General features: G+C 37.8%; 1 protein-coding gene across 3 annotated transcripts in view; it reads right to left on the reverse strand.

Annotated features, from left to right (window-relative positions):
* The window catches only part of Phm (Peptidylglycine-alpha-hydroxylating monooxygenase), a 59,767-nt gene that overhangs the window by 11,427 nt on the left and 24,852 nt on the right, over positions 1-23,488 (reverse strand). The window contains exon 1 of one of the 3 annotated variants that reach the window (XM_043414005.1): positions 2,102-2,240. The exons of the other annotated variants lie outside the window; for them this stretch is intronic. The gene's annotated coding sequence lies outside the window, so the exon portion shown is untranslated. Of the gene's footprint in view, positions 1-2,101; positions 2,241-23,488 lie in introns of those variants that run through there. 3 annotated transcript variants of the gene reach the window in all.

Genomic DNA, 23,488 nt, shown 5'->3' on the forward strand with positions numbered 1-23,488 from the left:
CCATATCGAAGGAATCTGTCCAAGTTTCTCTGGCAGAAGGAGAGAACAAATCAAATATCGAAGAGATTATTTCCATCGCTGCCACTGCAGAAGAGATTTTTTCTGACAGTCAACATTGTACATCAAATGAATCGGACCACGTTGCTCCGGCAGAAGAAAGATCAACACAAATGGAAAGTATAAGTACTCTGGATTTCACAAAACTGCTTGCAACTAAAATACTAATTCCTTCCGGATGCATGAAGCAAATTGTAGACTGCGGCCATGCCAAGGTCATATTTTTTTCACCCACAAAAGTGAGGAAATTGGTGAAATATATAAAACGCATATATTGAAAGATATCACACTGAAAGAAGAAATGTCTGTCCAAATGCGAGTTTTAGGTATACCGCTCAATCCTAGTCATCATCTCGATCTCAACTTGCCTCGCTATATAACTGACCTCGAACAGTTGGAAATTTTACTGAGAACGATGCATCGGCTCAACGTATGTCGCGGTTGTGGTGAACCACCGGAGCAGCTAAACTGTATCACATTAAAAAAAGACGTTTATGGTACTTGGAGTCACGCTCGATACAAAGATGTGCGAATTTTGTAACCGAGCAAAAAAATCATTGGCTACAAATCTTCGCAGGTACATGCAAGGCGAGGTAAAAATAATTCGAAAGAAATCAATTATCGCTTTAAAGGAGCAACAACGGCTATTATTGAGGTCGCAACCGAGATACCGCTCAGCAGTGAAGGCCAAACGTCTTGCATGAAAAAAAATGAAAAGTTTGAAAATGGAGGTTCATAAAATTCGCGAGAAAATGGCATCATGTACCAGTCAAGATCTTGAGCGACATATCGAAAATGGAAATATTCCTCGAAACCAACTTCACGTGCTGACTCAAATAATTGAAGCCGCAAAGCATAACAATTCGAAAGGACGCGATTACTCGGAGCAATGGATGTTACTAATAAGCATGCTCCTGAATATGAAATCACCAGCAGAGTATGAGTTTCTGCGATTAAACGAGATTTTACCTCTTCCATGTAAGAGAACTGTTTGCAGGTATGTTATACTATGCATTGACATTATTTGGAGATATGGAATTAAAAAATTCGAAATATTTAAAACTATAATTTTCGTATTTTTTCTCACATATATAAATACGAACTAAATATCGCTAATTGTTTCCCGATATTTATCGAAAATTAAGACTACTTGTAGTTTTGATCAGGAATTTTTCGAGGTGTTTCAAGTGGCATTGAACAAACTGGATGAATCACAAAGACATGGGATTCTTTTATTCGACTAAATTTCTGTTCGGGAATGCGTCAGTGTTGACACGAATAACCTCACATATAAAGGATTAATCGACTTCGGGAATGACGGCTGCAAATCGTCGAATTTCACGGAAAAAGCGAACCATGCACTAGTTTTGATGTTCCAGTCGTTAATCGATTCAAATTGTCAACCTGTTGCAGTTTTTGCCTCAAGAGAACCCGTAAAAGGCGAAGTGCTCGCACAACTCATCATAAAAGCAATAATTTTGCTTGAAAATATCGGCGCGAAAATACACGCAGTTGTTGGCGATGGAGCCAGCACGAATAGAAAATTTTGGTCTGAAGTCGGCGTGAGTGTGAAAAAAGAGAATCTGCGCAATTACTTTGAGCATCCTTTAGTAGAAGGTCGCAAAATATTTGTCTTTTCCGATACTCCTCATCTTGTAAAGACTATACGAAACCGTTTGCATAATAATGGAGTTTTACAGGTATGTATATTTATATGCATTAAAAGTAAATAGCTGCATAAATATATTTGTTGTATTCATTATAGTAAACATTTTTCAGATCGATTCTTCAGAACCACTCATCAAGTGGGAGCACATCAAGCTTCTCTATGAAAAAGACCGCGAAAATGCAGGTCCCGGCCAAGCTCTAGTTTGTCCAAGGTTAACATCTAGTCACGTCAATTTGAACAACTCTTCAAAAATGCGTGTGCGCTTGGCAACTCAAGTAAGCCTCTTTATTCTTACAATCAACTGTGTCTACTCTAAAACAAACTTTCTTCAAAAAAAAAAGTAAACCAACTGAATTGATTTAATTATTGACTTACAGGTCTTCAGCAAATCAGTGGCAGGAGGGCTGCGGTTTTTCAAAATGTATGTACCAGAACTTCGTAATTGTGAAGCCACGGCTTCATTTTGTGAGTAGGTCAACAATATGTTCGACGCTCTAAATCGTAAACACCTGATCGACGGTGTCCAATCAGGCAATATCGACTACAAGGTAAATGTAATAAATGATATCGTTATAATTAGCTATGCAATGTTACTGTTGTTTATCTAAATTTATATTTATATAAATATAATTTTCTATCAAATATAAATCATTATTGTGATAGAACATCAAGAGACTCGGTAGAGTCTCGGGACAAGTACATTGACAGCCCTGTCGTCTGCTAGCCCGAGGCTCTCGCCGAGTATACTTTCTCTGAATAAAACGATTCGCCGTGGTGGGGGTAAAATTGGCAAGTGATTTTTTTGAATTACCGAAGTTATGAGTCATCTGAGGCTTTGAAAATTGAACTTTCAGCTAATTAAGAAATTCTCTTTCGATTGCGCCCAAAATCAACACGATCGGTGGCGTAATTGCTGAGAAAAAACTTTGCACGGGCTCAAGATTATGCAAAAGTTACTGACACATCACGAGTTCGATGTATACGTATACGCGTTTTGACGTAGTTAGTGGTAGTAGAGTTGTTGCCTCTACGCATTCTGATTGGCTCAACGATGTCGGCTCCTCCAGCTGCTAGGCCGACCGCGGGTGAGGCTCAAGTGTTAGAAGGCCTAAAATAGCGAACAGGCACTCTGTATATCTATATATGCGTTATACAGAATGCCTGTTCACCATTTTAGGCCTTCTAACTTTTGAGTCGTACCCCGACCGCGCTCAGATGGATATTATATTATATATATATATATATAAACCACGCGTCAGTTTTCGATCATCGTATAAAAAAACGGAGTTTTGACATTATGAAATGCGTGTGGGATAAATAAAAAAAACTTTCGTCATCTAACGAAGTGCATAGTACTAAAACCTGTGGAATGCTAAACTAAACCGGTATAAAAGCAGTCGCGTAAATGTAGTCTGTGGTCTGTGTGTGAAAAAGAATAAAATAAAAAAATACGCGGTGCATGTCGACGAAACTTTTTAAGATTTCATTAATTCGTTTGACTGAAAATAAGTTTATCATATATCATTTGTAAATAGGTTATATGATATCAATACATCGATACGCACATCCGAAACCACCCGAGACTTGTTTTCGTACTGAACGTCATTTTGACAGGTGAGGTTATGATCCCCAAAGTGCTGTTGTGTGCGGACTCTAATTAATAAATGAAAATGGTTAGTGAAAATTGGTTAATGTATATTTTGTTAAAACTTGTGGTATACTAAACCGGTATAAAAGCGGCCGCGTAAATGTAGACTGTGATCTGTGTGTGCAAATAAAACATATAAAAAAATGCGCGATTCATATATGTCAACGAAACTTTTCAAGATTTCATTATTTCGTTCGATTGGAAATAAGTGTCAACTGAGATAATCTTTCAATTAAACCAGAGTTCGCGGAATATTGTCCAGTGTAAATATATCATCAGTTGCGTGATTACATATCATGTGTAATAATGTAGGTCATATATACGAGTTTCCTTTGATAGCTGTGTGGTAACGAACCGGCCGGGGTTTGACGTTACGAAGTGTGGGACAAATGTAGCAAACGTTCGCATAGTTAGTGAATAATATAAATAAGGCAAATCAGTTTATCAAAAATAGGTCTGGAAGTTGTAAGAAAAAATGTTCGTCAACCTATAACGTCAAATTTTCTTTTTGCGATCTGAAATATTATGGTTGATAATTAATAAAACAAGAACACACGGAACTGTTAGTATATATAATGTAAGAAACTCCAATCGAATAAATGTTTTCTAATTTATTTCTTGTGTCATCGGTATTTTTGAATATTCCCACATTTTGCTTCCTATTGAGTTTGGCTCTGCTCTTTCCGATCCTTGTTTTGACTCCATCGGTTTGCAGCGGATCGATACATAGTATTAATTGGTTGCCTAATATGTGTCCTATAATTTTCTACTATTTCTTCATGCTGATTCAAGTGGTTTCCGACTATGATCATCAATCGCACATTTTGTATATCAGATTCTTAAAACAGTTTCTGGTGTTGATATGAGTGTTGTTATACTTTTTCCACCTGGTCTGTCGAGTAATAAATTTTGAAACTTCTTCCAAAAAGTCTTTGGATGCTTATTTTGCTGATGATATGAAAAGTCGTATCTTGGGAATGCTGTATGCAAACACAAATTTTGATAACAAAACTTATGGAATGACATGTATGTTGAGTATTTCCACTTTTCAAACTACAAATATGGAATTATTATAAAAAAAATTCATTCGAATAAGTCTACTGTTGCTCAGTTTTAGATGCGATCAAATATAATGCCTACCAACATCCCCAGAAACTTACAGAATTGCTGAATGCAATGTGCGCTATGTCATTTTAATGTAACATCATGACTTTTGACAACTTTTCATTATAATGCTGTAAATTCGGATCATTGAAATACTGCAAAAATCTGCAAACTATACAATTTAAATACTGTGCCATTCATTTTACATTTTGACTCTAACTCTAACATATATATGAAGTAAAAAATTGATTATAAAAGTCTTCAGTTGCTCATTTATGGATAGATTTGAAATTGCTGTCTTCGAAGCTCATTGCGCTTTGCGCATTGCGAATACATTGACTCTGAAATTTCTGTGGATAAATATATATGCGACGGATCACCCCTTATCTTTGATTATGGTAATATGTAATGGAACTTGGTTCGGCAAGGTTTTAAGTGTTCCTTTTCAAATAGTATTGAAGTTTGTATGACTGATATACAGCGAATACTTCCAAACTTTGATATTTCTGTGTTGCAGCATGTGTGCCAATCATTCAAATCATTTCCTCCAACCGTATCATGTAATCTAGAAAATTTATCACAAAAGTCTTCCGCTTTTCTAAATACTTCAATTTTCCTTTTTCTACTCCATTGGGAGTTTTCGAATTTCTAAATTCATTTCTGAATTGTCCTGAAATGGTTTTCCTCCAAAACCAATGCAGGTACCTTAAACGTCTTTGAATTCTGTTGCTTTGTTGAATTAAGTTCGCTTAGTTTTTTTTGCTGCTTTGAGTTCTGGCATAATAAATGTTAGAAGTTTTCGGGTACTTTTTTTCAGCAACTATCAAACTGTGGATAATTGAATCTCAGCGGCCACTTGCAAACTTTGGAAATATATTTCATTGGGGGCACATTTTGGATGAAATGAAATCTCTAGATTCAGAATGCAAAAGCGACATTCAAAGTGGGCAAATCTGTTGGATTTTTTGTGTCTTGAATTTGATCTATCTTTCATTTGAATTTTGAAGAAAAGGGATAAATGAAATCTGTTCTATTAAGGAAATCTTTACGTCAGTTGTTTCTTGGTATGAAGACTTGGAAAAAATCGCCAAAGGCCAAGGACAGACCGGTGACGAAATATTTCCAGTACAATTTTGACGAAAAATAGATCTTATTTCGTGGAAACCAACGTTATAAGCCGAAAATCATATTACGGCCCACAACACGCATTTCTTCATGCTCTTGGGTTCCCAATAGACAAAACATATTAGAAGACAAGGAGAAAAATCACCAAAGTCCAAGACCAAACCAGTGCCGAAATATTTTCAGTCCAATTTTGAAGAAAAATTGGTCTTTTACGTGGAAACTAACATTATAAACCGAAATTCATTTCCCGGGCCTATCATCCCGGATTCCTCCATGCTGTTGAGTTCCTAATAGGCATAACATATTAGAGTATAAGGAAAAAAATCGCCAAAGTTCAAGGGCAGTCTTGTGACGAAATATTTTCACTACAATTTTTACGAAAAATTGGTCTTTTATGGTGGAAACCAACTTTATAAGCCGAACATCATACCGAGGGAAAATAAGATTGGGAAAAGTACATTTATGGTCCCTTACTTGCTGATAATTTCATGAAAAAGATTATCCCATAAAAATTGTTCGTATGAGAATGAAATCTATAAAAATATACTAAGCAAATAATTCATAGAAATTTATACTAAAATCCTATAACCGTCATAACATAAATGAGGAACTTTTGAGAAAAAAGGCGTGATATCAAACCATAAACTTCCCCTAGGGAAAAAAAGTTTGGGACAAGTACATTGATGGTCTCTTGTTTCTGGATGACATAGAAAAAAGACTCAGAACCAGGAAAAAAATTCTATAGAAATAATAAACGAAAAATTGAAAAGTTCAAAAAAATTCAACAAAAATAAAAAATAATCGAAAAAAATTCTGTAAAGAAAAATAAAAAATTTTCAAAAAAATTCATAAATATTGGACAAATTGAAAAATAAACTATCCAAGTTACATGCAGTATAAAAATGTATGATATCAATTGGAGGCCAAGTTTTTATTGATAATTTGGAATATTTATCGAACAAATCGGAAACTTTAATTGAAATTCATGATAATTATTTTCAAGAAAAAAGTTAATGAAAAAAAGTCATAACGGAAGTTACGTGCAGTTCTAAAATGTATTATATCAATTCGAGGTCAAGTATTTATCAGTTATTCGAAATATAATCTCCGGCGACCAATGAGCGTTGAGAATCCTTGTCGGGCTCACAACGTTTTATCAAAATTACTAAAAAAATAATGAAAATAAAATCATTAAAAATTCACATGAAAGTCATTCGTTACTTCAACAAGGTACACACTTTAAAGAATCGATTCCCCTCCGACTTTCACGATCTCCTGGTATTATTCACAACATTCAACTTCGATTGGATCGGTACAAATTATGTTCAAATACGTCTTAAACGTACTTGTCCGGCCCATCACTTTTTATTCAAATTGCTCATTCGAAAACAAATCAAAGACGAAGTTAATGCATGTGTTAATATTAACGAACAGTAATTCCCGAGAAAATAATTTTTCTTCGAATCACTCTAGTCAAAATGAAACGAAAATGAAAGATGAAGTTGATTAATCTATTTATATTATATGGAGTCATAATTCACAACAAAATCATTTTTCTCCAAATTCCAGGAATCCACGTGTCGTACTCGACTAGTGATATTTATCAAAATGTGTACGTGACTATAGAAAAAAAAACATTTCATGGCTGAGTAGGTTCGAAAATTTCTAGTAATGTGCCTGATTATTTCTCATTTTCATTGGTTCTTACCGAATGGTATGTGTTCACTGAAGAAAATCAGAAGTGGATATTGCTATACGAACTTGCGAACAATCAAGTTCAAATTACTTGGAGATATTATTTTTATTTCTATCCATTTTATTATATTTGTCATTATAGAACAGCCCTAATTTGTTTTCGAATGAGCAATTTGAATAAAAAGTGATGGGCCGGACAAGTACGTTTAAGACGTATTTGAACATAATTTGTACCGATCCAATCGAAGTTGAATGTTGTGAATAATACCAGGAGATCGTGAAAGTCGGAGGGGAATCGATTCTTTAAAGTGTGTACCTTGTTGAAGTAACGAATGACTTTCATGTGAATTTTTAATGATTTTATTTTCATTATTTTTTTAGTAATTTTGATAAAACGTTGTGAGCCCGACAAGGATTCTCAACGCTCATTGGTCGCCGGAGATTATATTTCGAATAACTGATAAATACTTGACCTCGAATTGATATAATACATTTTAGAACTGCACGTAACTTCCGTTATGACTTTTTTTCATTAACTTTTTTCTTGAAAATAATTATCATGAATTTCAATTAAAGTTTCCGATTTGTTCGATAAATATTCCAAATTATCAATAAAAACTTGGCCTCCAATTGATATCATACATTTTTATACTGCATGTAACTTGGATAGTTTATTTTTCAATTTGTCCAATATTTATGAATTTTTTTGAAAATTTTTTATTTTTCTTTACAGAATTTTTTTCGATTATTTTTTATTTTTGTTGAATTTTTTTGAACTTTTCAATTTTTCGTTTATTATTTCTATAGAATTTTTTTCCTGGTTCTGAGTCTTTTTTCTATGTCATCCAGAAACAAGAGACCATCAATGTACTTGTCCCAAACTTTTTTTCCCTAGTTCAAGAGTCGCTGAGAAAGTTGGACGCTTGGGAGGACCACGTGGAAAAAGAACGAATATCGGAGAATCTCTTCTTAACGAAACAAACTGCAGAGGGTCTTCGCGATACACTGCAATCGATGTTAGATCTTGTAGATTATTTAACGTAGCACTGTAATTTTCCCAGTGTACTAACCGGTCGAGTTAACCAGGAACCGCTGGAGGTTTGTTTACAGAGCCCTCTCGTCGAGAAATTTCCTATGAATTACTTCCTTTATTAACAGGCTTCGTGTATTTATAAGATTTGACAACATGAATTTTTAATTTCTTTTATCAACAAAGCATGCGATCCAAACTTATCAGATTCAGGATTCCACAATTATGGTTCTTTTTTTTTCTTTGCACGTTAATCCATGCATATGTCTTTGTTTTTCTTGTGTTAATTGCAGAAATTTTTTGGCACTTCTCGACAAGTAGGTGGTTGCCATGATCATCCCTCGATGCCAACGTTTTTGAATATTTATAAAATTCTGTCTTTGTACAGTATTCTCAAACCTCCAAAAACGGGAAATTGTTCCATTACAAAAGAAAACCCTACCCTGCCTTTGGTAACGCTTGCCGATCTTCAATCGATATACCACAATTCTGATACTTCTTCTGTGAATATCTCAAATTTAATCAAAGAAAAATTGCAACGTATTGTGCAGCATGAAGAATGAGACTTCGAAACTGTATTAGAGCACGATTACAGTGTGCCTGAAGTTGCCAGTTGCGTTATGTACTGCTCAACTGCTGACCTTTCAAAACAAATTTGTAACACAGTTAAGTGTCTCAAATGCAAAGACGCATTATTACGATCAGATGCCAATGGCATAATTCTCCCCGAAGCTCTATTGAGTAATTGGCAACAACGCGACGGGCTGGTCCACCCGAACACACGTTTATACCATTTTTTAGTATTTCTTGAGAAAAGCTTCCAATCTCACTGTGATTCCCCGCATATTTTTGATAATATTGTTGACGATGTGCTTAATTATCGGAGCCTGTCATTCCCTTGTCCCGATCATGCTCATGATATTTTGTATCAAATAATTAAATACTTCGTCACGAAAAGGATGTGTCACGTCCCGCGTGTGATTTCAATATACGCGGTTCGTGACGACGGCCTTCTCCGACAACTGCGCGACTTGACAACGGAGCGTCCTTGAGTGCGACCTATGTGCGTTGCCTCGCGTCGCCGCTGGCCGGAAGCCCTCGGAATCCGCCCGATCAGCATCGCCTGATCGCGAGTTCGAGGGACCTATCCATGGGAACGACTAAAGTGCTGAGATACTGAAAACCCCGTCACGACGATCGCTTTCGAGCTCTCGTCGCTGTGGCGAGGATTTTTGTACATTAGTTCCGTTTGATTCTTAACCGACACTCGGTCGTCCCTCGGGATAACTCCGTAGGTTAGCAACTCGCGGCGGTTTAGTAAATCCTGAAAGATCGGTGAAACTGCATAGAGACGTAAGCCTAACCTTCGATAACAAACGCGAAGTGAGCAACACACTGCCCCTTGCCTCACGGACGTTGTTTTGCCGAGTCTTGCAGACTTTTGCGTGCACCCTTTTGTTAAGTTTATTTCTCAATTTGTTATTCTTCATAAAACCAAGTTAATTCTGTGCGTGTGTGTGAACCGCGCGTCAAACGAAGGCGCGGTTATTGTGTGCGGAGCGGAATGGGAGAATTGTTCCCGTTCGTGTGATGTAAACCTTTTGTATCTTTCCTTTTCGCATACTTTTCACATCTATTTCTGTTCTCGTCAAACCTTCTATTTCCATCAATAAATCTGATTTCCCGGTTAATAATTATTTGAGCGACCCAATCTCCTGCTTCGGGGCCCGTACGGGACCATATAGGCACCCTTTCGTTATCTCTTAAATTATTTCGATTACTTAATCACTTCAATATTGCAATATTTCGGTTATTCCCATAATTATCCAATTATTTTAATTTCGTTTAGACCAAACAAAATATCTACTAAATATTTCACATTTCAAAAATCCTACACTCTGTGTAGGTTGGTGGCAGCGAAAACTAAGTAAATTTCCCAATTACGTTCGTCCCTTCAGGACGTAACAGATGCAACAATATTGTACGAGAATCAACGCTGAACAAAAAAAAATAACCAAACCAGCAAAAAACATTCAAAATTTCATACCACTTAAATGTAAATAAATAAATATTTATTTGTTTTCATATATTTTGTATTCTTTCATCCGTCTTCCCTTTTTTAAACTAAATAAAATCTAAACGTCATCTAAATCCTAAACGTACTAAATATAACAAAAAACAAATACATAACAAATAATAAATTACATACAAAAATAACAAATAAAATATTTTTTGTGTTGCCCTACATCCTACAGCCCCTACCGCCCCTACTGGCAAACCCATCCGCTCTCCATCCCATTGCAGCGGTCTTGTGCCTGCCATTGTGTGCCATCTATATTCGTCGTATTCGTTTGTTGTTCTGTCACGGGGAGTGTCAGTGTTCTTATCGTGAGCACCGGGTTCCCAGATTCGCCGCGACCGTCTGTGGCGCCCGGTGATTTGGTGGCCAGCTGTCGTTCACTGTGCCTCAATATGGCGGCATCCGTTCCGTCGCCGCGTGTCCCGAGTGATCTCCGTTTTTGTTAGTGATTTTACCACCTTCTTTGTCAATAATTCAGTATTTGACAATGATGGTTTTGCTCATCCTTCTTTTCTCCGTGTTTCTGTATTGTGTTGTGTCTTTCGGTTCTCCGAGTTTCGAGTTGTGGAAGTGTTCCGGTGTACCCTTTTTCCTTCCGTATTGTAACGAAACGCTCTTGCCGACCTGGCCTGAACGCCGCCACGCGTCGGTTCGAGCTCCCTTAATTTTAAAAGGAGAAGGTATGAAAGAAACGTGAGAACGCGGAATTTAGATTTTGACAATTTTAACAATTCGGATTTATTAAACTCTTATCGATTTTACAGGATCATTGATTTTTTTATTTATCATTTTGATTGCGTTCGACAATTGGGGAAAATTTCGATTGCGCTCGCCGTTTTCGAATTGATCAAATTTTTAATTTACACATTTTTTCGCTCGCTTTTCAAAATAATAGTTTCGATAAATCAATAGTGATTTTATACAATAAAAGAAATTATTATAGGTTTGACGCAATATAACCTCAAATTCGTACCGCGGCCTTTTGAATTATTTAAAATTTACAAAATTTACAGAAATCTTGGTTTTGTTTGACTCGGACTCGATTAGTTTCAACTTTGAATTTAAAAAGAGAATTTACAAATTTACAAATCAATTTACAAGAAAAATCATTCCTGATTATAGCAGGCAAAAGAATAATAAAAAAAAAATAGGTTCAGTTAAGGAACAAACCCCAGGCTATGGGATAGAAACGTCGCCGAATCCCTCCGAGAGTCTGAACATTTGGAAGGTTAAGGTAACTTGCCGTCCACGTGTTATGGGATCGAGACGTCGCCGAATCGCTCCGAGAACTCCGTGCAACGGAAAGCTTGGAAAATGTAGAGGTTAGGTGTGGACCCTGGATTATGGGATCGAGACGTCGCCGAATCGCTCCGAGAATCCAGGCATCCAGGAAAATTAGGATAGGTTAGATTGCTTGCTAAAATCAGGAAGAATGTTTGAGGTCAGCCTTTTTGTTCCGAGTCAGAATTTTGAGGAAGGACTGCCTACCGAATGAGTCGCGCAGCGCTTCTTATACCCGTGTCCCCACCATAAAATTATCAAACGCCGAATTTTCGATTTTCGGATCGGTTCTGCGCATCTTTTCGTAACGCCTTCTCTGATTGGCCCGTTGCCATGATTCACGCTCGCCCGTTGGTTGCGCGGGCTAACATACGATGCGCGGACTACCGCTTTTTATGTTTTTCTGCTTATTCTGATTTTCAATAACAAAAACTTCGATTTGATCCGTTATTATTTAATTTTCTTCATTTTTTAACATTGTTAGTTGTTTTAATATGATTCGAATAATTACAATTGCTAAAAGTCACGTACGCGTCCTATAGCCCATTAACGCTCTATCCGCGCATGCGTCATAAAAACGCATCTTGTTTTATTTGAATTTACACCAATTTTCTAAAAGAAATAATCTTTTCCTTATTTTTCTTCGATTCGTTATAATTTTCCGCTTCATTTGAGCCTAGTTACAATATTTTACGAAATCGCGTTGAATTTTAATTAACAAAACAAAAAAATATAATAGTTCGAGTTTTTAATACGCGGCGCCGCTAGTGTCGCGCTCCGCCGCTTGTATCGGGCCTTTGTATTGCCCTCCAGTACGGCCGCCGCCGGCCAACAGTGACGCGTCTCACCGGTCGTTGTACGCGCTCGGTCAAAACATCGCGCCGCGTCGCGATGTTTTTCGAGGTTAGGTTCGGGTTCGAGTCGATTCGGTCGTTCAGGAGGAGGTTACGTTACAGTATATACTTCCTCTGTTTGTGGCTGTTTCTCTGTTTTCTTGCCCTACTTTTGAGCCCGGTGCAAGGAAACTCAACGCATTTTTATCTAGATTAATGTTTTCTTTGACATCCCCTGGCAGGTTCCGGGTCTGCTGATTTATGCCATTTTCCAAGTGATTCTCCAACACTTTGAGGTCTGTTCGCTTTATAATAGATTTATTTCATTTATCGGCGTGTCTCGCCGTTTATTCTGAGTTCCAACTCAGGATTTTGTGTTTGGATTGTTACTCTTCCATCAATCTTGTTTCACCAGAGGCTTCGCTCAGCATAAATATGCTGTCGGGCTCGAGCGGGATTGATAGGAGAATATTCCTCCGATTATATATCTTTTATTGAGAGTTTTTCTCTTTATATTCCCTCTTACTCTCCCTTTTGTTTACGAGAAATTCGTTTAAACAAATTCCCTCTAGTGGATACTTTCTCCAGTCATCTATATATAATTGTTCTTATTTGTTTGTTTAACATTTATTCTTGTTCACAGGTTTTGTGGTAGATGGCGTTACCGGGGTCCATGCCGTTACAGTATGCATTGCATTTTGAAAACATAAATTCTTATGCCAATCATAAATGGGCCACCGCTGACTTCTTGTACCATTTTGAATTATTTATTATTTATGTATTACCATATTCTATAATTTTTTAATAATTTTCATAATTTATATATACCCATATTCCATAATCAAAAATAGGAAGTGCTAATACTTGGCGCACAAGTGTAAACACAGAATTTTCAAAGTTTGCCAGTATCTGCTGCAATTTCTTCATCTACGTTATGACAGATAGAAAAAAGTACCACAGATTCATGAAATTAATTATGCTAAAACTAAAAAGAAAAAAGACAGTGCACTGGAAAGTGAACAGAAATCAAAATTGTTTCGTGTATCTGTGAATTAGTTTTCGAAGACAGCAATTTCAGACCTATTCAGAAATAAGTAGCTGAAGACTTTAGTAATGAATATCTTCGTTCATATATTACAGTCGGAACCAAAAAGTGAAAAGATTGGCACACCTGCCACTTCACAGAAATACCAAAATTCATTGGTACTCGCTACGGACTAGTCATACAGACTTTGGTGCTATGGGGAAAAACACTTTAAAATTACCTGAACCACATTTTTGAAACTTGTGTCACATCCAAGAAAAAAAGTGACAGATACGATGCATGTTGAAGCAAGCAAAATGCTGTAATTTTGTATGTTTCCATGGTTATACGCAGACGAAATATTTGATCACATCCAAAAATGATCAGTCGTAGACTTACAGACATGAATTTTTCAACCCATAATGCTAATCGCAAACGTGGTCTGGAAATACTCAATATACATGTCGCTTCATCACTTTGTCGAACTTTAGATGTGTTCATTGCATTTCGAAGATACAAATTTTGATATCATGAAAATTAAGCACCCAATGACTTATTGAAATAAATTTCCAAATTCAGCATGCAGCACCTCAAGTGAATATCTATGCATTTACATGGCCCAAAGATTTTTCAAAACTCGGGTGTATAAACAAGCAATCATGAAGCCTTTTTGTTATAAAAATTTCAAATTGTGTTGTTGGAATCAATATGAAGAAATAGAAATACGAATATCTCTCATATTGTCTAGAGAATGAATAGAAATTGGTATGATGATACACTGTAAGCTAAGAAGGTGGGAAAAAGGGCCCGGTGAACACAGCCAAACTAAATAAAAGAAAATATGACAACAATACATTGGATTAGACACTTTTACTTGACTAAATTTTTTCAAAATTTATTTGAATTCATTTACATACAACTGCACATATTTTTTCTGTAATTACACAACATAAAATTTCCGTTTGGAAAGAACGTTTGAGAGGTTATAAGGAACTAACGTTTTTTTCTCATTATTATTATTCAACACTAATTAGTCACGTCATTAATAATATCGATTCCTTCCACTTTACAATAAGCATTATTATTATTTCTCATTATTATTATTATTCAACACTAATTAGTCACGTCATTAATAATATCGATTCCTTCCACTTTACAATAAGCATTTTCATTTTTTTACACTCCGCACGCAACAGCACTCTGGGGATCATAACCTCAAACGTCAACATGACGTGAAATCTCACAAATGTGCTATCTTCGTATATATTACGATAACTGCACAAAACAACTGTAATTTCTGAGAAACGTCTGTTTTTTCTTTTATTCACTCAGTTATTAACTGTACTTTTTTTTACAATCACAGCTAGTTGTACACTGACCAGGGAGACTAGAGGGAAGGAGACCGAACATAATGCTGAGTAGACGGTCTCCGTAAAGCGTTTGAGTAACGATATTTTGGCCGTGGCGCTAGTGTTGCCGTTTTACCCGGTTCAGCGATATAGATATATTGATACGTTATATATTTTAACAGATACGCGACGCATGAAAAGTGAGGTTAAATGTCGAACAAGTAATGAAGACAAATTATAATCCAATATTCTGGATTCAAAAAAGTATAGAAAGTCTTAAAGAAAGCAAAAAACGGATAAAAACCAACAAACCCAATCAATAATCCCTAAATATCAAGCCGGCTCTCAAAATTAAAATAGTTGTTTTTGCACCAATTTTTGTTAACAATTAACTTTTTTTTTTCGTGGCAAATTTCTTGATATTGTTCCAATCGGAATTGGATAATGATCGAATATATTGTTATAAATAAATTGACAAAATAAATAGACACAATTCGAAGGAATGAAGTTTCTTCAGTAATGGCAATTGAACGTTTATTTTTGTTTTGTGTACATAATGTGCAATATTTTTTAAAACAAAGAAATTAAAAATATTAAAAATCAACCATTTGAGCCACGGAATTAATCCTATGACTTTCTGCCTCCACCGTCGTCCTTGGTTTTGCCATAAATGCTTTGGCTCCAGGAGTTTAAGAATGTTGAGTACCGATAAAATTTGTTGATGTTAATTGTTCAATAAATAGCTTCTCAATCGTGATGAAATTTGTACACAACGTCGTGAATACTTCATGTAAAAACACCCCAATTTTTAGGAATTCTATACCATTATTACTTTAACCCCCTTAAGCGTTGAAATATAAAATGATGAGAAAATTCTGAAAATTTAATATGTTATTGTATAAAGTATTTAAGAGGTCGTGTTAAAATTTCACGACGGAAGCTCATTATAAAAAAAAATAACATTTGATAAGAATATTTTTTTTTTAAATACAAAAAATATTCATCAATAAACTTTGTTTTGCTTCCGTTGCTTTCAGAACATTGTACATTAGGGTGCTTAAAAAAAAACGACTTTTTTTTCTTGACGGTGCTATCAAATATGTACGTGTTGCATGCAGAAATGATTCTTCCAAAATTTGGGACCTGTAAGAAAAGTTTTAGAGGTTGTGCAAATGACTTTTATATAATTTAGCTAGAATTATGATTTAACTCTGTTTATTTTTCAATGTCGCAACAAAAAATGTTAATGCTTGAACGACAAGTCGTTTCCCTATAATTTGAGTTCAAAACAAAAAAATCAGCGCTGCCGCAAACGTCAGTTTTTCTGGTTCGTAATGAAATATGTTAGTAATTAATGTGCAAAAGTTGATTTCCCAAAGTGTGACGTTTTTTCTTTTTTAATTTGAAGACCGTCCCAATGTTTTTCTGTATTTTTTATCTACTTGCAGAGGAAAATACGTAATAATATGGTTTGCTTCGAATCACAAGTAAGCACCTTTGAATATTCAATGAAAAATAAATCAGCTTAATATTGAAGGCTGCAAAAAAAAGTGGATACCCCCAGCGAGTTTTCGATATTTTTCTATTGTTATTCCGGCTGACATTTCAGCTTTTGGACTGCTTTTGACTGTTTTTGAATTGTTAACAACACTAAACTGCAGCTGCGTCATTACGCAGTTGCAATCGCGTTGATAGGCTACTGTTAGTGTTGTTAACAATCCAAAAGCAGTCTCTCTGATGACAGAGTTCGACGGATACGAGACAAAATAATGAAGATCAATAGCAATAACTTCGGCAAATCGCCAACGACCATAGGAAAAAATACCCTTCTTGTAGGACGAATTTCTCATCCGAATCTTGCAACTGACAATGTGATTTTTTTTTACAAATTTCACGCTCTCAGTCACGCAATCCGATTTTATTTGGCATGGATGTGTAATATCAGTTGCAAAATTCGAATGAGATATTCGTCCGACAAGGATTTCTTTTTTCTATGGTCGTTCACAATTTGCAGAAGATTTTGCTGATGATCTTCGTTTCTTTTTCACGCATCGGTTGAACTCTGTCATCAGAGAAACTGCTCTTTCAACCATTAGCAACAATAACAGTTGCTTCATTAAAGCCATTGGGGTGCAGTCAATTCAGCCAGATAAAACATTTAAAAAATGGAGAACTCGCTGCGGGTGACTACTAAATTTTTTTTTGACAGGCTTCAATATTAAGCGTATTGATCTTTCATGGAATACTCAAAAGTACTCACTTGTGATTTCGAGCAAACCACATTATTATATATTTCTCGTCAAGTAGACAAAAATACAGAAAATCATAAGGACGGTCTTCAAATAAAAAATGAAAATGAAAAAACAAAATTTTCTATCAATAGAATTCTTTTCAATTTGCACCACACAAAAATAATAGTGATGTCTAAGCGCTCGTGCAATTTTAAAAGGTTTCACCATGTAGAAGCCGAAATATTTATTTATAAAAATCACAATTTTTAATAGTCTCTCATAAGGGCGTATGTTAAAAATTCCCAGTTTCAACATTAAATATTTTTATTTCCGAATGGTGAAGCCTCTTCAAACTTTGCATACACTTTTACGAAACATCGAAGAAGCTTTATTTAGTTCTTTTTTTTTCAAATCGGTCGTAATTTTTTTTTCAAATTTTGTTCATTATATAATAAATACAGATTATCTCGGACAATCTTGAATTTAGAGTATGTTGTTCTTTTTTCAATTCGTAACAACTTTTTCCAATGAACTTAGGCTCGCAAACCATTTTGTACGTAAGAAAAACTGAAAACCTAAATTTAAATTTGCATTATATCCGTCCTCATACAACGTCCTCAACTTTTGTACATCAATGAGTGAAATTTCTGGTTACCGCACTGAAAACTTGAAAATTTGTTCCGTGATATTATGCTGAATTAGAAAAAAAAATTCTTAAAGATGTATGCGGCAGCGCTGAATTTTTTGTTTCAAAACTCAAATTTTAGGAAAATATATTTTGGGAGGATAATTTTGCATGAAATCCCGACATATTTAATTACACCTTCAAGGAAAAAAAGTCGTTTTTTTATAGCACCCTAACACACACACACACGCGCGCACGCACGCACGCACGCACGCACGCACGCACGCACGCACGCACGCACGCACGCACGCACGCACGCACGCACGCACGCACGCACGCACCCACGCACCCACGCACGCACGCACACACGCACGCACGCACGCACGCACCCACGCACGCACCCACGCACGCACGCACGCACGCACGCACCCACGCACGCACGCACACATCAGGACATTTTTTCTAGATACTTCCATTTGCAATTCCAAGTTGAATGAGAAAGATTTTGCTATTGTTATTATGAAGAAATTATATACAGATATATTAACTATGGGTACAGGTCGAACACTTGCGCCACTAGCGGCGGAATCATGAAGCTCACGTTGTACTAGTTTTAGGGACCGCTTTGCTGCCGGCTCGCCCTATCCCGTTTGGTCTCCTTCTCTCTAGTCTCCCTGACACTGACACTCGCCTTTCGATCGAAATTATGTCTGCTGACACACGGTCAATAATATTGCACAGTAATATTGCACAATAAGTTTGTATGGTGTGTAGTGCGCCATAAATTTAAGATAGCTCAAACTTCTGTTCAATGATTGCGCAATGTTTCAATATTACATCTACACGTTCAATAATATTTTGCAATCATCTATATTGCGCAATATTATTGACCGTGTGTAGCAGGCCTTACCGTGCAGCGTCTTTTTTAAATGTCTGCTGTGCTGCCGTGCTACGTTCCGAAGTGGTCGTCAGATTTCCAATCATCAACAACCAATTTCAACAACCAATCATAACATCTGTAAATGGATGTCGTCAGATCCAACCAATCAGAAAGTCGAGAGCATCAAAGTGTCTTTGATGGCGTTGTAAATGCAGACACATAAATTCTTAAATGTGTAGGTAACTTTTGCATAATCCTGATCCCGTGCAAAGTTTTTTCTCAGCAATTACGCCACCGATATAGCTGATTTTGGGTGCAATTGAAGTAGAATTTATTAATTAGTCTCCAGTTCAATTTTCGAAGCCTTAGATGACTGAGGCGTTTCGTAATTCAACAAAATGACATGCCAATTTTATCCCCACCACCGCGATCGTTTTATTCAGAGAAAAGATAGTCTCGGCGAGCTCGAGCCCGCAGACGACAGAGCTGTCAATGTACTTGTCCGGAGACTCTAACGCGTCTCTTGATTCACTGATTTAACTTCTTTTTGAGGAGCTATACTCGAATCATACTTCATTTACTGTATTTGGCAACGTTAGAAACCGATCACATTTTTTTTTATAAAATAGGTTAGGAAGTTTTCTCATTTCTTTTATATTTTGAAATTTTTTATTTAAAATGTAAATATAGAAGATCATTCAAAACTAACGTCGCGACCGTTTAATACCTGGTGTTCCTTTTTCACTTTTTGAAGTTTTTATTCTTACTAATTTCACTTCTTTTGAAGAGGTGTGACAATAACAATTCAAGAAAAAAAATTCATTCCTCGTCTTCAACGAAAATTTTTCAAACGATTTGTTTCCAGTTAAGTGCTGTTCGATACGTGACAAAAGCAATTGACACTACTGTACAGCCAATTTGTATACATTGCAAACCATTGCAACGTCTACTTAAATGACGGGAAATATAAAATTGTCGAATATACATTAAAAAATATGAAGCCGTCCACCTAAACGTCGAAACACCTATGATCACCAACTTATACATTGAAAACTATAGAGCCGTCGACCTAGATATCGAAGACGGTGCAGTCGTCAACCTAGGCAACGAAAACGAAAGATTCGTTAACCTAGAAATCGGAAACCATAAAAAAAATTCACCTGAACATCAGAAACTATGAAGCTATCGACCGGGATAGCGAAAACTATGAAGCCGTCGACCAAGACTACGAAATATAAGGGAAAAACATACCTGGACATCGAAAACTGCAGAGCCGTTGACTTAGACCTCGAAAGGCATGAAAAAACATACCAAGGCGGCGAAAACCATTTAAGAGTATGGATCAGTCGACTAACCTCACTTGAAATTTTCGAAATCGAAATTCTTTGAGACAGTTTGATCGATTAAAAAAAGGCTCTGTCAGCCTACGCAGAACGATGGCAAAAATCGACTGACAGAGCCTTTTTTTAATCGGTCAAACTGTCTCAAAGAATTTCGATTTCGAAATTTGCAACTATCTCTCTCGCACTCACGGTTGCGATATACCAACTGATCCATCCTCTTAAAAATATACCTAGAAATTCACCTAGTCATTAGAAACCATGAATGAATATACCTAGACATCGAAGACAATGTAGAACATACCTAGCCATGGAAACTATAGAGCCGTCGAATTAGACCGTTGACCCAGATCACGAAAATGATGAAGAAATATACCTAAACAACAAAAACTATGTGAATTCATACCTAAACATCGAAAACTGTGGAGCCGTCGACTTCGACCGCGAAAACCATGAAGAAACATCCCTAGACCACGAAAATCAGGGCAAAATATACCTAGACATCACAAACTATGTAGAAACTGTGACGTTGTAGCCACTCCGTCACCAGCGTCGTGGAGGTGTCCCACCGCAGCACTTTCCCTCTTTCTTGTAATTTTAAGCCAGCGAGTCCTTTTCGGTCTTTTGACTCCTTAAAAGTCCTCGCGGTAGCCCTAATCTTAAGTCCTAGCCTGCGAACGCCGCCATCGACCCAATAAGAGGACCACCGCAGCACCTGAAAGCCACCAGGAGAGATCAGCACCGATATTACCAATAAGCAAGAAGAGTCCCCGCACCGTATATCAGACCCTAGTCCCACGCAATCCCGCTTCCCCAATAATACTCCCTCGCTCAGCCCCAGACTACCCCTCGCACAAACCACCGGACACTTCCAGCCCCTTCTTACTCCCCCGCAGCCCTTTTTTCCAGTAATCCCCACCATAAGCCCCAATTTGCAACTCACCTCGGGTAAGGGGTTGAGCCCCTTACCAGCCTGAAGCCGTCGGCGGAGTGACAGAAGTTGAGTCGGAGGGCCCTAACCTCGAAACGTCAACCCTGGCGTGCAGCAACCAGGCCTCGAGCGGCTGCCCGTCGGGCCTCCGACGTCGAGACTTCATCGCGGCAGGCGTCCTCCGTCTTCGCAACACCGGCCCGAGTTGTCGAGGAAAATCCACGCACGAAGCACAACCCTCGTTGCACCACCCGTATTTCCTTGGCACAATATTCCAAACTGTCAACAACTCGCGGAGCGAGCCGTCGATCGCAGTGCCCCAGCCGGCCACGGTGACGTCAGCTATCAGCGCACCAGCTCGAGGCGCCCTACGGGGCTTGGGAATCCAACGCCGAGATTACGTATCTCATCACCGCGGCGCCTGTAATCGATGCATCGACCCGAGGCGCCACACATGGAGCGAAGAATCAATCCACGATCGTGACGTCACGACGCCATTAGCCAATCCAGCCCCGACTTCCCAGCCCCGCTCATCTCCCCGCCTCTCCCCCTCGCCGCCGACCACATCGAGGTGCACGAAATGAGTCATCGCCATTGGACCCCCCGTCGACGCGCGCATCGATCAATTATCGATCGATGTTGCGCAACCAGGAAAAAGATCGCGGAAGCCGGCACGAGGCCTCACTTCTTCACGACTCGGCGTGCGTACCGTAGCTGCTAGCTCTTATCTCAGGAATATAATTGCGAACCAGAGAGTTTTTACGACGACGAACGCTTTCCCCGGACATCCAACGCTTCTTGATTATCGAGTAGATTGCGAGGCACGGAGTATTGTTCCGTATCCGAGAGAATAGGATCTCAAGTAAGTCGTTTTTGTTCTCTGTACAGCCGAGACGAAAGGCAATACGTGGTCGACGGCCATCTTTCGTCCCGGCTCCTTACGTTCTCGCCAAAGTCGTGCCCGTTTCCCCTGATTATTCTCCGAGCCGCTGGGCTCGTTTGAACGACATTTATCTCCCTTCGCCCCGGTTTCGCCCGATTATTCGTCGCGATCCGAAAAAGTGCTGTGGTGGACAACGATAGTGTAGTGGAACCGTGCGTGGGCAGCGGCCCTCGCCCCCCGCCCCCCACGGTCATCAGCCCCGCGCGGGTTTATCCCGGTGTGTTAATTGTTCCCGGAAATTCACGGGTATTGTAAGACGCCTGAGTGACAGGCGCCCATCGACCCGACGATTTCGAGTCTCGTAGCCGTCGCCTCCCCCCCCCCCTTTTTTCTTTTGTGATACCATTCAGCCCCCGGACGAGGATTATCGCGTTTCTTCCGTTTGACTTTGTGATTTCAACCCGCGTTATTGCGAATTATTGTGATTATTATTTTTTCTCGTAAGAAAACCCGAAGGGATTGTCCCGAGTTATCTTTTTTTGTTACTTTTTTTTCTTATAAAAATTAACTGGCGCCCAGGAAACCTTGTTCCACGAAATAAAGCCACCTTTTGTTATTTTCTTTTCCATTCATCTTGTACGTTGGACTTTCATTTATTTTTGCCTCATTCCCCCGCAGTCCCCTCCCCGCTCGAGTGACAGGTAAGGAATTATCGTCAGAACATGTACGTTGCACCCCGGTATGCGCCATTTTTAGCTTGGCCACGCCTCCATGTCAGATCCCAATTTATAAACACCATCAAAGGCACTTTGATGCTCTCGAGTTTCTGATTGGTTGGATCTGACGACATCAATTTTTAGACGTTGTGATTGGTTATTGAAATTAGTTGTTGATGATTGGAAAGCTGACGTCAACTTCATAGTACGAGAGCCCACGACCAAAATCGTGTCTCATAGCAATACGGCTAAAACTATATAAAATCGTTAGATTATATGATTTAGAACCCGACTAGGTGGGTAGTAACGGTCAAAAGTGTAGCAACTGCGTGGGAGGCCATTTCTGCTGTGTCAAAAAAAAATAGGCAGTCGGCGTTATAGCAATACGTCTGATTTACATAACATACATAGGTATTGTCATTTCATGACAAAAAAGTTCGTTTTCAGAAATTTTTCGCGTAGCGTATAGCCTGAGCGCATTTTTGAAAATGTCAAAAAAATAAGCCGACATGTTTTATAGAAACCCGGATAATTTTTTTTTTTTAACTTTTCGTATGGCTGTCGGAATTACTGAAAAAATGTTTTCAGAAATTTTCGATGTCGCCTATACCCTAAAAAACGACAAAAACGTTTCGGAGTAACCTGGCAATCGCCTCGGCGCTTGATACGCTCCTATAGCGGGAACGGCTTTTCTTGGCAATTCCATCCAAGTTCCCTTTTGAACTAATTATTTAACTCTCTTCAGTTCGGTTCTACGGATTCGGGTAAATACGATAAAACGGAGTATCGAAAACTTTTCTGATAGAGAAGGTGCGACACTATATTTTTCTGAAATTCATTTTTTCTACATCTGCACAACTTATTTTATCATGTTTAACAGTTTTCAGAAATATTGCTATAAAACAAGTCGGTACATTTTTTTGACATTTTTAAAACGTTCTCGAAATGTAATGCGACAACATTTTCTTCTGAAAAATATTTTGTTAT

The sequence above is a fragment of the Venturia canescens genome, chromosome 3 (genome assembly GCF_019457755.1).
Source record: "Venturia canescens isolate UGA chromosome 3, ASM1945775v1, whole genome shotgun sequence".
NCBI classification, from domain to species: Eukaryota; Metazoa; Arthropoda; class Insecta; order Hymenoptera; family Ichneumonidae; genus Venturia; species Venturia canescens.